Source organism: Megalopta genalis, chromosome 13 (assembly GCF_051020955.1).
Source record: "Megalopta genalis isolate 19385.01 chromosome 13, iyMegGena1_principal, whole genome shotgun sequence".
Taxonomy (NCBI): domain Eukaryota; kingdom Metazoa; phylum Arthropoda; class Insecta; order Hymenoptera; family Halictidae; genus Megalopta; species Megalopta genalis.
Window position 1 is genome coordinate 8,401,396 of NC_135025.1, and position 12,363 is coordinate 8,413,758.

General features: G+C 33.5%; 1 protein-coding gene across 5 annotated transcripts in view; it reads right to left on the reverse strand.

Annotated features, from left to right (window-relative positions):
• The window catches only part of LOC117224194 (ras-specific guanine nucleotide-releasing factor 2), a 132,647-nt gene that overhangs the window by 70,959 nt on the left and 49,325 nt on the right, over positions 1–12,363 (reverse strand). The window lies entirely within an intron of this gene.

A 12,363-nucleotide genomic window follows, 5' to 3' on the forward strand; every position in this document is an offset into this window, starting at 1 on the left:
GAAAAGATACCTTGGGTGATTTCCTGAATTTTACATACGCTCTGCGCCCAGTTGCTTTATGGGGCATGCAAATATACAATGCAGGAACGTTGCAGGATCTTCCTTTGCATTGGCCGTCTGCATTATACAGGGTGGGTCACGTGAATAGAAATGCGGAAATATCTCCGCGTTTCGCACTGTAGATAGCGGAGCTTGGCAAGATGTGATCTGATTAATGATTAACGATTATAACTTATACGTAAATAATGTATTATCTGTTATTATAGATTAATTATTACGATTAGTGTATTATAATTTATAATAACTAACGAGTTATAATCGTTAATCGTTAATCAAGGTCACTTTTATCTATATAAACAATGATAGATAATAATAATAACAATAATAATAATAACAACAATAATAATAATAACAATAACAATAATAATAATAACAATAATAATAATAATAATGATAACATTGTAGATTAATTAATTATAATTAATAGTTTAGCTATTAAGCTAAACTATAATAATTTATAATAACTGACGAGTTATGATCGTTAATTTGTACAAAATTCAAAGCCAAAATGTTAATTTTCTAAACATTATTCTTATAAACTGTAGTAAAATGAAGGAAAGTATATAAAATTTTAAATATTAAAATTATTCCTTTGTGTCTCACCTTTCGAAAATACAAAATATAATTAGCGTAAGCCGGCTTGCATGCTGTAGTCTTCTAAATTATGAACACGAATGGCGTGTAACGTGTAATAAGCTACGAAGAAACGTCGAATCCTCTTAAAATTAGAATAATATTTTCCTGTGACTTTCCTATCAAAATTTTTCCCAAACAGTTTCCTATCCGTTGCGAAACCGTACCGAACTCGAAACGAAACATTGAACGCTAAATTATTTAACATAATCGGAAAGGATCGAAACTCCGTTCCCACGTTTTAAACGATCACGGCGCAGATCGATTGCGCGGATCGTTTAAACCCGTGAATTTCGTGTGAAAGTAATATCCTTCAAGGCTGACAGACTAATCAGGAACTTTTAGCTACCAAATCCCTGTTGAACAAATAAAAGAGGAAAGCACACCTATATCTCCGCAACCCGTCGGAACTGCCGAGCTACGGAAGAAATTGGAACGGATGTCGAGCGTAAATATTTAACGGCTGCCTGGAAGGAAGCAGCTCCCTAGCTGGTAGAAAACAAAGTCTCCGGGGGACATTGTTTATGTCGACGGAATGAAGAATAGATGACCGAGGAACGGGTTATATCTCGAATGATACCGCGGTCCCACTGAAATCAATGGAGAATTCTTCGTTGCTCGAAAACTCTCGAGTTGTTGCACAAGATCTATCGCTTACGCTTTAAGGGGTTATTCTAGCGTGTATCGGTGAAAACATGGAATTTTTGGACATTTTCTTGAAGAACATAGCTCTCGAAAACTGATCGGTATTAACAAATAAAACTTTAAATGTGTTTATCTAGGAAATATATTTTCCGAAACGGTGGCAAAATCTACGTAACCAATCGCCTTCAAGATTTATGGTGCACATTCGACTGTGTTTCAAAGTAGCCAGTGCCGTTAATATTAACTTTTTTAATCCAGAAGATTGTTTAATGTTAATGAAACATGCGTAAATAAATCTCGTAAATGTGACTGCTGAAGATGTTACAGTTTCTTCGCAAACAAGTCCCAAAGAATGTTAAACGAACACGAAATTTATGAATATCCGCTCATTGGATCTACAAATATTTTACTGGTCAAGATCGATTACTCGAATAACTGTAACCTTTTATTATCGAGGGAATTCGAACAAGTTGTATTTTCGGTTGTGGCCTAATTAGCATTGCCGTTTGGCCAATAGAACTTGATTTAGTACTTCATTGTTCCGGCCGACAGATCAATAACGTGTCGAGTCTCATAAATATTGGTTGGCCTCTAAGCATTTTCGCCTGGAACCGTTCAAATTATGTAATGTGATAATTATCCTCGGGATCTTTATGCTAAATAACAATTTTTTAAATCAATTATAAGGAACAAAAGTTAAGGGATCATGCTCAGTCGGAAACCTTAAAAAGATCAATTTTTGCGTTCGGATTGTTTGTGAAAGTATTACATTTCGAGAATACCCTCTGAATGTTTTATTCTAATCGGATGAAACTTGACGGAAATGCGGTCGCTTAATTATTTAAGAGCTAGGACTTTAAGGATTCCTACAGTTTATGGTACAGGCGAATGTGACTGCTATCTTTGAGGATTAGGACATTTTCAATCTCGCATGTAATGTAGTTTATTAGACCGAAGAAACGGGAACAAATTTTAAATCCTAAAACCGCTAAGAGTGATGAGAGGTGTGGTATATTGAATTATCAGTTTTCTTATAGTTTTTGCAACAATTTCAACACTTGCGAAGTACAATGTGTGTGACGGAGAAATAAATTTTCAAGCCGACAATACACGTGTACTTGGATTTAAAATTGTTGGCCTTTGTGAAACGCATGTCGACCGTCGCACGCAAGAAGCAATGCACGAGAGTAGTATGCTTCGCCGTCGACAACAGATAAATGCTTTCGAGGCTGGTACTTTAGCAGAAGATGACCAATACGGGCATGGAATTGACGATCTCATGTGAGTAAGAAATAAACATTTAAGAGTAAACATAAGTTGAAACCTTAAACGCGTTTTTCTCGAAACTGCATTTTCAACATCAGTGGACAAGATATCTCGAAAACTACTGCATCGATTCGGACGAAATTTTTGCAGCCCTTTTTGCATACAAAAGTTCATTTAATTAAATGAGGAACATATCTTGATCATAGTCATGAAGTTCTATTTCATAACCTACGGAAATCGTGATAACCTCATTATGGGAGTAAATAACTAAACGAAACGTATTTTAAGAGATATTAAATTGGAAATCGTTTCTAAAGCAAAAGTTTTATAAAGTATAATTTCAGGATTTTATTGCAACGTATTTATTATTCACGATTTCACTACGATAACTTATCATTTAAATATAGAGACAACGATAATGAGTGAATGCAATGCATACCAGCAGAAATCATATTCGAAATCTGTATTTTCGGTATCGTTAATGAAAATCACATTTATCACATTCAATTCACTGATTATCCCATAATTAGATTTCTATCCTTAATGTGTTCGGAACGAGTATGTAAAAGCCATGTAATTCACTCCACGTATTTTGTTTTGTTTTGCCTCAATTAACATAATCATGTACCCAGAATCATGTATTCGGTTTAATCATGTATTCAAAAATCTACACGCAAGTATATTCTTTCTTTGGATATCATATTCCTACTTCTTTATTTGCGATCGAAAATATCTCTACAACTTATCATTAAATTCTCAACGTTCCAGATTTTCAGAGCTTTTCTCCAAAATAACGTAATTTTCGTAAGATAAAAAATGAAACATTTCCTCCACCTTGAAATATTTTTCTAGCTGTATTTTCTACCCTACCCGGAAAAACACTGGTCGTTTCCCTTTTGTATTTGTCTGCGTGTATACTCTCATGTATCAAGAAGGTCGAATATCGTTTCGCAAGTTCACGAAAAATGTACGAATATATCGAAATTGTGTTCCCTAAAGACTGAAAAAATACTTCACGATCGATACATAACTTTCGTTTCGGAAAAAAAGACTTGCCAAATAAAGAATTAAAATATTAAAATACTAAATCACTGAATTCCAAAAGTCCATTATTTATATAGCGTTGTAAATTATTTACCGGGAACACTTGTATTCGCAGGCATACTCCTTTCAACTATGACTCTATAACCAGTATCTTTCAAAATATAATTTTTGTACCACATATTTATAATGAAGCACTTAAACGTCACATTTATACGTTTAAGTATGTTACACCAGATTGTATTAAAAGACCAATGCAGAAACAGTGAGTCATAGATAGCAATGTTAAAGATAATAAAACACAATAATAAAAGGATTTATGAAAAAAATTTCGCAAAGCGATATTGAGAAGTAAACGGAAGACAAAATTTCAAAGGAGAGAAAACATGTACAACAATAGAATTGTAATTTAAGAACGAGTGATAGGAACTTACGCATAAAAATGTGAAAATGTGTATAAATGTTAAGAAATAATGAGTAAACATGCACGTAAGGAAGCTAGAAAGTCGATAGTTTAATCGAAAAGTATTCATATAATATCCATATATATATAAAAGTATTATATATAGTATATAAAAATTGTATATGTATAATGTATAAGATATTATATACAAAATATAATATATATAAATATTAGATATTATATATAAAATATAATACATGTATAATACACAAAATACATTTATACGAGAAATATAGTAAATATAATAAATATCTAAATAATAAAATATTTAGATAATATTTTCACTAAAATTCCATCATTCTAAATGTTAAACAACACTTTGACAATTAAACTGCAGATCTTTATGTAGTTAGAGTTTGTAAATAAATTTCTAAAAGTGAAGTAACAAGATTAAATAGCACTTTGTGCACAATTTCAGCTTATTTTACTTCCAGTTTTGTTACATTAAAACAACATTTATGTAAATGCAATCTTTGAAAATTGACTTACGACAGTAACAATGCGCATAAACGTCTGCAGTTCAATAATAACATACTAATACGTGATACTTTCCACGAATCCGAAGTCATCTTCCCTTGTTTAAAATATTGAATGTTCCTAAAATATACGTAACATTTGTAAAATGCAAACACACCGAATTCGCCCCTCATCGTTAACAATGTGATATTAAAAATAAAACTGCATTGACTCTAAAAAATCTCAAAGTCATCGTGACATTTTCAAAAAAGAATATCAAATTGTACTTATTTTTATGCGTCTTTTAAAATGATGCTAGCCAATTTATTATTAAAAACTTGTTCGACACGACCAGTGCATACAGAGTCACTTTAAATGTGATCGTTCTTATCGACTCACCCTTTATATCGATTCGTGTGACCATGCGTTTGAATATTATAATTAACATACATTGTTTGTTTTCGTCCACGTGTTGAACCAAGGATTACGGACAATGCAATGTAATTGTATGATTGAACGATACAACTGTATATTGGTAATTAGCAGTTATATTTACTCGGTGATATTAAAATTGTGCGGTGATATCTGTACAGCATAAATTAAATACATCTTTTTAGAGAACCAACCAGTGTCACGATGCTGATGCATCTACTGTGTACATAGGAGTGTGAGCGAAAAAGGAAGACGAGCAGTTTTCAACTGTCGGTGTACCGTGATAAACAGTGTTTGCGAGACGCGCGCCGTTTTGCGGAACGTGCTGTCGCATAATTTCTAATAAAATCCTGTTAAGCCGTCCGTACGTCTATCGTTTCTCCCTCACTCTCCCCTATAACGTGCCGAAGTCGAGAAAACGTGACACAGGTCTTATCATTCATTCTGAAAAGTAAAATTTAATAATATTTCATTCGCGGCCGGGGATATTGTGAATCTTGATAGTGTCCAGGTTAGGATTCATCTATTAAATTATTCATCTATTAAATCATTGGAAGAACGTATCATATATTCTCGTGTAACAGACATGAAAACAAATGATTCTTATGAATTTTTTTTAAAATAATTATCTTCGTATAACGCAGCACTTTCGAAGAAAAAAAACATTATGCATAATAGTAATCTATTTTTATACTAAATTCTCTTATTGTTCACATTGGATTATAACTATAGAATAGATTGACTGGTATATTTTGAATAAAGCTTGTCCAGTTTGCTAATAATTTCTGCGAAGTTTCCCTCTGTATTGAACTCTTTATATACGTAATAGTACATTTTACAGAAGCACTTAGGCGAGAAGCGAAATTTCTCGTCTGAGCTGAAAACTATGCAAATTGTTACATTTTTCTTTCACAAATACAAATAAGGTATCTAACGTGAAACTTTTTCTTAGTTATTAAAATTAATTATTTCAAATATTGCGGCAATCGGTTCATGGCAATTTTGCCTTCAATGTCATCCGAAGATTATCATGTAGCAGATCGTTGAATTCTATGAATGCAATACTATGAAGTTAAAATTACCTAGTTTCGTCTAAAAATATAATTGTTTTTCTATCAAAAATCAATTTGTCTTTAAATTTAAACAATAGCAATTTCTTGTCGGTTAAATATTGATCAACATTGATAGGAAACATTTTTTTGTCAGACCATCGGAAGGAGCTGAAAACTCGTGTGGACTAATTTGTGGCTCACCCTGTATAATAATAGATATTTGACTCTTGAATGATAATATATTGATTATATATATTATTATATTCATTATATATATATATATATATATATATATATATATATATATATATATATATATATATTTGTATATATAATTATATCATTATATAATGATATATAATTATATCATTATGATAACGAGGCCTATATTTTAGAATTAAAAAATAGCACACTTTATAGTCTCCGTATTATGATCATTTATACGAAACAATGGTATTCACTTGCGACGTATAATCCTGGAATAATCCGCATCAAGCCGTTCCGATTATGCGATTTCGGTAAGCCAGTTTTTGAACTTACGTCAGCAAGATTATTTTGCGATCGATTCAGCAAGATGCTTATGCGTACACGTCGACAATCCTGTTTCGATATACACACACACTGCAATACCATAGCGCAACGTTATTTTTGTTAGTTCTTCTATTATCGCAGTTCGAAATTGTCACATATAGAAAATATCCGTGCATTAAGAGATTAAAGTCCAGAAATAGCACGAGAGAAGAAGTTAATGTGCGCCATGAAATAACGATGAACCCTTCAATATTCCCGTTCAGCAGAAGCTTATCACAGCCACTCATCATTATTGAATCTGAATGCGGGATTACGAGCACGTGTAGCCGTAATCTAGCCAATATAATGTGCAAAGGGTATCAGGACAATGTGGATTAGTAACGAACGATCCAACGTATGCGTTCGATCGAAAGAATTCTTGGCTCTAAGCGCCGAAGCAATTTGAAGGGGACCTTCCGCTCAAAACAGCAACGTTCAACCGGTAAATTGGACGTATTCATTCGAGGAACTTTATAAACCCGTTTAAAGCGTTCGCCCGCAAAGCTTCGCTTCTTTGTAATAAAGAACAATTCGCTGAATCGCCTCGGAGATCTTCCATTCTCGATTCTTCAATATCTCTTAAGCTTCCGAACCGAAGCTGCACATCGATTTCCTGCGAGATACCTGTGTTACAATGTCCGCTGTTTATTTCGATAAATACGGGAGATGCGCGAAAGAAATATATTTTGTATTTGACAGAAGTATGTAATTGTTTAAACGCTCGTTGCGGAACGATGTGTCGAACCGATCTGTGTTATTTCGTAAATTTTACAGAACATAATAAAAGACGCGGAATATTGTGCTGTGGTTGGCCAATTCACTTTTAATCAAGCTTTGATTAATTCGAACGTTCAACGATAAAACCATCTAATTACTCAATTTTCGATCACCGGAACAAATTAATTTGCTGTCACGTTGGAAACGACAGAAAAAGATTAATAGAACTACGCGATTTATCTTCGGAAATATGTTTTGAAATATATATATTTGGAATAAATAGACCGCGGATGATTATGCACTATAAATGTGCAAAAAGTATATGACATTTATGCACTAGAAATATTGACATATTCGCAGAAAATACGCAAGTATGAACGATATTAAGTATGTACTGTGTTAGTATTCTTCGCAAAGTTTAAGGCTAACCTTAAGTTTCTTTAGGGTTTAAGGTCATTATGTTGTACATAAATGAATATGTTTTGGCACATGCTTTCGTATGACATAAAAAATAATACAAATATATTTAATAATGCAGTATTATATGCAAATCTATATAATAATGCACTAACTAATACCGTCACATTGCTTGCAAACAGCAGAACCAACTTCTTCCTCTTTCATTTTTTTCTAATGTTTGCTATTTGCAAGATGAACTAGAATTTAGCTATAATAGCATTAGCTATTAATATAATAAGTTTATTTAGCTAATATTTAATTATTCATTATTTATTAATATTTAATTTCAATTTAGCCAATAGAATTAGTTAAAATAGCTAGAATTTAGCCTAATCGTTCAGTACATCCTTCTTAACCTAATTAGTTGTTTTTGAACGAGTCTACTTGTCGCGGAAAATGGCAACGTTTCGCGTCATGACGAGTATGCCGGTCAAAAACAGCTAACTGGTTAATGGAAAAAAACTATGAGGATTCAAGGTAAATCAATAACCCGCCAGTCATAAACACCAATAGGTATCGGAGGAAACTTCGAGCCCGTTCACTTCGATAACAAGGCACTGTTCGCGATGTCAGCGAATGAAATGGGCCAGCCTGAAGTTTTCAGTCGAAGTTCACGTAAATTGATTCTCGATTTCCTCTCCCGCCCGGCCACGTTCTTAGGCAAAAACGAACGGCAGCGACAAAGTTCTGAAAGTCGCCTGCCTCATAATTGGCGGCGACAATCACGTCAATATCGAACGTATTGTCCCGCGCCGCGCCGGTGCAAACTATCTTCGCGAAACTTTCGCGAAAGCGTACTCCACGGAGCTTTCAATATATCATCGGCGCGATGTCGGTGTCCAATAAATGTGTACACCAGCGGCGTCGAAATATCAAAGTTCGAAGTTTAAAGCGCGGGAACGTGGACAAAATAAAGTGAATTGCCAATATTCATTCCCACGGAAAACTTCGCAACGTTGCGAAGCGTCTAGCAGGCTAAGCGTTGGTAATCGGTCACCATGACATTTTCCATTTCTTTCTGCGTGCTAAACAAAATATCCCCAGCGTATAATATTATTCTGATAATATATATACAACTCTATATTTTCGTTCAATTTTAAGTGTATATCTTTTAACACATTCCTTTAATAAATTTCTTTAACACAATATCTTAATCTTAATTTATCTGTCGTTATTTGGCACATTTTCTATCGATAGTCTTTCAGAAAAGTACCAAAATTGGACGATAAACTTTGATATACGTTTTCTGCAGACAATTGGGAAAAATAATATTTTATTGTAGTAATAAATATAAAATAAGTAAAGATACGTTTCGTATCTCTCCTCTCTCCCCAAAGTTGAAGAAACATTGGAGAGAATTTACTGTACTAAAAATAAGGTTAATAAAACTATGTAAAAAATAAGATTATTGAAAGTAAGTAATACTGTACTGTGCATGATTCAAAAATACAGAACACGAACACTTTGATGCACAAATGTGCAGATAGATCGATTCAGATTAATTCAAAATTTTTTAATTATCTTCGGCAACAATATTACTCTGAAGCACGAAAATTCTTTCGATGATCTCTAGCACAAGCTTGAATATACGTTAATGCGTTCCAAAAATATTTCATGAAGGGCATTCTAGTTTTTTTTCTCTCCGTTACCATGGCGCAGCAATGAAATGCAGGGTCCAATATGAATATATGAATACATTGGGGAACCGCAGCGTGTGATCTATTATCGATACGTTGACACTCGCGAGCCGAGCAATCGAATCCATTGCATGAGCACCTGCCGGGATTTTTGGGCGCCAAAGGCCCTTGTTCAAAATTCACGCGCGACCTGGACTATGAAAGCTGGGTTAATATGCCAAAATATCGACTTTGTTCGCTGCTTCGCAGTGATGGAATACGAAAGCTGAGAATACTCGAAGAACGGAAAATTGTGTGCACGTTATTTTTATAATTAAGAATGCTGATAACGCAAACATACTTTCACACAATTATCATGATTAAGGTTCGGTAACGTGAACAATCGATTGAGAGAAGACGACTGACAGCTTGCTGGTTGCACGAATAGGCGTTTAAATTATACTTTTGTATATTTTTGTCACAAATTCTTAACAAATCATTGATGGACTTTTCATTATCATTACTTTATTAGTCTTATTTTTACTTGCAGGACACACTCCTGAACTATGTACGAAAAAATGCGGCAGACTCTGTATATTTAAATGCAACATTAAATTAATATTGTAATTTAAATGTGTGCAAACTCAATCACGAAATTCAGCGGCGTTCTTAATTACCGTTGTTGACGTGCCGATAGTGGTCTCATGTCCCTTTGGGACAAAATGAAACCATCCCTTTACGTCCTCTATGAATATCACCGTATCGGTTATCAAGGTAAATCGATAATAATATCCCGCGGTGTTATGCCACCTTTTTCTTTAAAACAGCCTTTACGAGTACTAAAAATATCATCTGGCCAGTTACGAGTCTTTGTCAATGTTCTTCTACGGCACAAAAACATTATTTTTAACCATTATTTTCCATCTTCTTTATGGTTTACCGTACGAAACAATGCTTGCCATATTACGTAGAAGCAGACGCGAGAAGGTTCAGGAAATTGGTGAAAACGTGGAATATGATTAATTTGACTCGTTTAACCCGAGAAAGATAACCTACGTCGCAGAGGCGCCTGCGAAGACTGTTGATTTTTGTTAATTTTTCATAGAGGTCTAGTGATTTAAGTTTAAAATTACTTAAAATATAAAAAAATATAATATAAATGCATTTTATTTTTACAATAATGCCAAACCTTTAAAATGACTAGATTAACTTAAATAAATATCCATTGTTAGTATAAAATTGACGCCTTAGAAAAGCATGCGCCTCTGAAGCGTATGGTTATCTTTTACGTACGTTGTCATATGGTTATCTTTCTAGGGTTAAAGAGGATGACACCGCGTACAAATTCGGAGTAGAAAGCTGAATTAATGCACTGCGTCCCAGGAAAGAGGTGATTCCTCAGGTGGTTTGAAGTAACTTTTCCCTAAGCGAAAATGTTTTCCGCGGCTTCGTTGACGAAATATTGACGAATAATACGGACCAATCAGAGAGCGAGTACGGCTGATGTCCCGGCCACGTGACCAATGCTACGTCGAATGCACTGAAGCGTCTCTAAATCGCTTTCCGATTGGTACATGTTTCTCGTTAATAATTCGTTAACGAATACGTAACAAAAATTTTCGTTAAGGAAAAAGTTACTTCAAATCCAATCAGAAATCATCGCTTTCCGTCTGCAACCGGAGTTCAGGGTCACCCTGTATAAAAGCGATATTGATTGCTTTTAATAAAAGGAAAGAACTATATTCTATTAAAATTATAGTAATGATTCTTCATGTTCGTGTAACGAATTGTTTTCATGCACTGCATTTAAGAAACTAATTACGAAACCAATTTATTTGAGCAACAATGCACCACTTCGTACGTTATGATATTGATTACGTTGTTTTTACAGAAGATTTCATAAGAATAATTAATCAAGTTGTTTGTTTGTTACAACGGTGATTGCAATCGTGTGATATTCAGTTTCCTAAAGTCAATATTAATTAGTAAGATGCTAAAAAATTATTGACTCGACACACTACTTCAATATTATATTCGACGATTCTACTTTATTGGAACAATTAACCATTTCTCTATTTATTTAATCTTAATCTGTTTGTTATAATCTTTGCAGTTGCGCATCGAATTATCCGGTACAATAAAAGCTATAGCACGTTTGAAAAATGCAATTATTAAAATTTTCATTTTCCAATTAATTTTATAATTCGCCCTTAAAATTAAGGTTACGGAATATCACTTTTTTTTAAAATAAATGATGTTCATTTGCTATTCATTGAAATCTAGAAGGAGTGCTAATCAACGTAGGGTGACCTTTCCATTGAATGAACCAGATTTTTAGTTTGCATATATGATAAGTTACAGAGCCCTACAAACCACTTGGTTTAAATTTCCGTTCCAAGCTCAGATAAAAAAAGGTTAAAAACGCGAGTCTCTTATTTTACTTGTCATTCCAATCAATTGCAATTTAAGACGACTGTAAACAATGTCTAGCATTTTTCATACTTAAAATAAACTTTAAACTGTTAATTCTCGTACTGACGAGAATAGGAAAAATGTACAACGAATTCGAAAAAATACAAATTATTGAGATGCTTGAAACCAACATGTCAATAAGACAGATTATAATTGAAGAATAGTCTTTTGCAGACGTAAGTGAATTATTTTCTCAGATTTGAAAATTAATTGTTACGTTATTCCATTATATTTTCTATTACAATTTTATTAGGATCGACAGAACGTAAGGATATATTGAAAAAGTAATGGATCTCGTACGACTTAACTTATCAATTTCAATTAGACCAAATAAAACACTTCAATTTTGTAAAATTGTTTGAGCTTATGGCGTGGCATTTAATGTGTTAACACGTATATATTCCTTTGTAAATAAAACAAAATGAAAGACTTTCCCGAGTATAAAATTGAAGAACAAAACAAGACTACGTCCCAAGATATA